We start from the raw sequence: 3,976 nt of genomic DNA, 5'->3' as shown, positions 1-3,976 counted from the left end.
CAGTACGATTAGGTGTTAAGACGTCGATTCCTCTCCAGAAGGGGAGGATGCTTCTCATTTCAGTGTCAGTGGTGACAGTGGTGACAGTGGTGACACTGCTACTAGAGGTGGGGCCAGGGTGTAGTGTGGCTAAACATGAACTGGAGAGGCCGTAGTAGCATTAAGGCCGTTTGTTCTGAAGAATCGCAAGCACATTCGAGAGGGAAATGATGAACAAGCTTTCAACCAGGATGCTAAGGAGCCCAGCCTCACAGTAGCATAGGAACACTACCAAACTGTGATCCCTTTTGCTCACGATCCTTTGGACATCATGTTAAGTTGTACATTTAAAAGCTGTCTCTCACCTAGTATAAATTTCTGACTAGTATTCACTAAGAGTCCCTGGGTGGTGCAAACAGTTAAGCGCCTGGCTGCTAACCAAAAGGTGAGAGGTTCACGTCTACCCAGAAGTACTTTGGAAGAAAGGCCTGGTGATCTTTTTTCCGAAAAAGCAGCCATCAAAAATTTTATGGAGCACAGTTCTACTCTGACACACATGGGGTCGCTATGAGTCGGAGTCAACTCAACAGCAACTGGAAAGAAAATATATATATATATATATACATTCACTTACTAATTCATTCAGCTAGTACTAACTGGGCTTCGACCAGGCTCATACCACCTGCTAGACCCCTGTAAGGCACTGCTGCTTCAACAAAGGTGAATATTTATGCCTGCACTTTACCACGGATATGTGGGGGAACAAATGAAATCCTTCCCCTACTTTGCTGTTGAGCCCTAATAAATGCTGTCCATGCTACCTGCAACACCTTTCCTTGCTTCTATTCACCGCCAAACACTTCCTGATCCCCCAAGTTCATCTCAAACACCACCTATTCAGGAAGGCTTCCTTCATACCCTGCTTTCCTCATCCCCAGATTCCACCCCCTCCACTGGTTCCCAGAGCACCTGGCCACTCCCCTCTACAGCAAGCATCTCATGCCTGTTGTGGGCCTGCTCATCCCCACTAGGCTCTCAGCTCCTTTAGAGCAACTGCCCTTTTCATCCCTGCCTGCGTAGCAAAGGCCTGGCACCTCAGAAGTGTTCAGTAAATCGATTAAATAGCAGGATACATGTGATGAGCTCCGCAAGGCAGAATTGACAGAACCAAATCGGATTTAATCTTAACGCCATCCCTCTGAGACTGGTATTTTCTTCTTTTGGCTGCAGCTGAACCTCCAAGGGGCTTTGTTACTTGCACTGAGTCCCACAGCAGTGTGTCTCAAAGCTAGACTTCAAGCCCTAGCAGCCTGACACAAGGCCAATGTGCTTTCCACTAGCACAGATCATGGTCAGGATGGGAGAGGTCTTGGGGAGGAGGGTACATCTGAACAACCCCTTAAAGCAGGGGTGGGAAAGTGTCAGGCACCAGGAAAGTGTATGTTGGGCAGAAAGGATGATCCCGCACTCTGCTGTAGAACAGGATTTTCTACCTGGCATGGGAAGAAGCATGGGAACCCCTGAAATCGTGTGTAAAATGGTGTCAGGGGCTGCACTCTTGTGGAGAGGATCCAGGGCTTTCACTGGATTTTCAAATGGTTCCATACCTCCCAAAATGTGAAGAACAGTGTTCCAGAAGCTCTTTCCTGACAGGCCATAGACTATTTAGCAGACCATGGCCCAGGACCTAGCATGGTTTTTTAAAAGACTTAAAATTCTAATCAAGCCTTGGCTTATCAAAACGAATTGAGTTGCTATCATTGGAAAGTGGCAGGAGATTTTACAGCAGACAGTACACCTGAGATACCTGATACACCTGATGCCTAATATACTTCTCTCTTAATTGCCGTGCCCTTGGTCTTGCCCTTAGGAAGCCCTGGACACTGATGTAATAGTTTAATTTTTATCTTATTTATAAACACAACACATGCACATTATTGAAAATTTGAAAAACATAGAAAGTATTTAAAAATCAGAAACCTTATCAATAATCAGAGGTAATTTACTCTTTACATATTTTAGTATATTTCTTTTTAGTCTTTAATTTTTTTCTACACACTTTTACAAAGCTGAGCATATAAAAACAAATTTGTAACCTTTGTTAAATCATCAACCAAAGAAGTATTTTTACTGTCCTGCTTCAGAGTAATTTTGTTCAATTTTTTCTAGAATTAGCTTTTTTTCTTCAGAGACTTTTAATACAAATAATAAATAATACAATTTAAAAATCCATTGTCATTGTGTCAATTCTGACTCATAGTGACCCTATAGAATAGAACAGAACTGCTCCACAGGGTTTGCAAGGAGTGGCTGGTGGATTCGCAGCTTTTGGTTAGCAGCTGAGCTCTTAAGCACTACGCCACCAGGGCTCCAACAGCCAACCTTTACTGAGCACTCCCCATGTTCTAGGCACCGTTTTAAGTGCTTTACATTTGTTAACTTTTTAAATTCTCCTAAAGACTTTATGCACAAGTATTGTTATTGCCCCATATTTCAGATGAAGAAACAATACAGAGAGGTTAAGTAACTTGCTCAAGGTCACACAGCTCTTAAGTGATGAAGCCAATGCAGTCTAGCTCCAGAGCCTGTGTTCTTAACCATGACATTATGTATAAAGCAGCTGACACCTCCTAGAAAGACATTCGGAAAGGTAAGGGGCTCACCCCTTGTCACACGCACCCATGCTCTCAGACCCCTGTAGGGATTGATTAGAAGGCTGGGTCATTTTCAAGGTTGTTTAAGTAAGCGACCTTGGTCTCCAATTTCCGGGTGATTTTTCTTCACCACGAAACAGCTGTTCTAGTTGTGCTACTGTCCTGTCTTTGGGGCTGAGTGGAAACTTTATACAGCAATTCTGTTGAGATCACCAGGGTTCTGGAGTTACAGCAGTGCTATCCACTTTCTCTACTAGGTCTTTGGGTCTTTGGATCGAAAGAGGCCTCTGGGCATTGGAGAAAACAATATGAGGGGATGAGGATAGAATGCCTCATTTAGCTTCCTTTGTTTGATACCCGGGCTATTCACAACCCCTGTTTATCTCCAGTTTAGGCAGATAACACGAAATAAAATTCAGTTTATTAAAAAAAGAAAAAGATTAGAAAAATTGTAACAAGAAAAATAATCACAAAAGCCCTTTGTATAGCAACCATGAAGAGATTAACTGGGGGAAGGGGTGACGTGTCTAGGAGTGCTCAGGCTACAGAGGAAGCAGAGCAGGGCTTCTTCCCTGTGTGGAATATTCCAAGGGGATAGTGCTGGCTGAGCCACGGGTTGAGAGCCGGGCCAGTTCGCAGGGCATTGGGAAGCAAGAAGGTCAGGGTTTTCAGAGTAAGTCGGGGACAGGGCAGACAAGGTTTACTACTCAGCATATTTGCATACAGGAATATTGGTGGTTCAGTGGGAGAACTTTTTTGCCTGCCGTGCCTGTTTAGCAGACCGTGGCCCAGGACCCGGCAGCATTTATTTCTGCCCCATAAATCAAGGGCAGCTAACAAGAACAACGATGTTTGCATACAGAATTTCCAGGAAGCCAGTTGGCTAAACAACTTTTCTTTTCTGGAAATTAGTTGAAATAAGCCTTATAATTTTTGGTTCAGTGTATAAAGGAATCTATACAAGCAATTTACTAATCAGAAATATTGCCCTCATGCTTGCTTCGGCAGCACATTTACTAAAATTGGAACCATACAGAGATTAGCGTGACTCCTGCACAAGGATGACATGCAAATTCGTGAAGTGTTCCATATTTTTAGCCCAGGACAGAAACCATTCCCAAAGCCACCTCCTCAGACATGGATTGGACTGGACAATGGCTTGGAGATGGATGCTGGTGAGGAGTGAGCTTCTTGGATCAGGAGGACACTTGAGACTATGTTGGCATCTCCTCCCTGGAGAGGAGATGAGAGGGTAGAGGGGGTTAGAAGCTGGTGGAATGGAGAGTGGAGGGAGGGAGCGGGCATTAGGGGGAGAGCAATTGGGAGCATGTAGCAAGGTGTAT

At 44.2% G+C, this 3,976-nt stretch overlaps 1 non-coding gene across 1 annotated transcript; it reads left to right on the top strand.

Moving 5' to 3' along the window:
• Positions 1-3,625: 3,625 nt before the first annotated feature.
• Positions 3,626-3,729, top strand: LOC111750879 (U6 spliceosomal RNA). Its single transcript, XR_002785936.1, has one exon. It is a non-coding gene; the product is annotated as a U6 spliceosomal RNA (small nuclear RNA).
• Positions 3,730-3,976: the final 247 nt, after the last annotated feature.

Source organism: Loxodonta africana, chromosome 4 (genome assembly GCF_030014295.1).
Source record: "Loxodonta africana isolate mLoxAfr1 chromosome 4, mLoxAfr1.hap2, whole genome shotgun sequence".
Taxonomy (NCBI): Eukaryota; Metazoa; Chordata; class Mammalia; order Proboscidea; family Elephantidae; genus Loxodonta; species Loxodonta africana.
The sequence above is the reverse complement of the archived record's forward strand: the minus strand, read 5'-3'. Positions and strand labels throughout refer to the sequence as shown.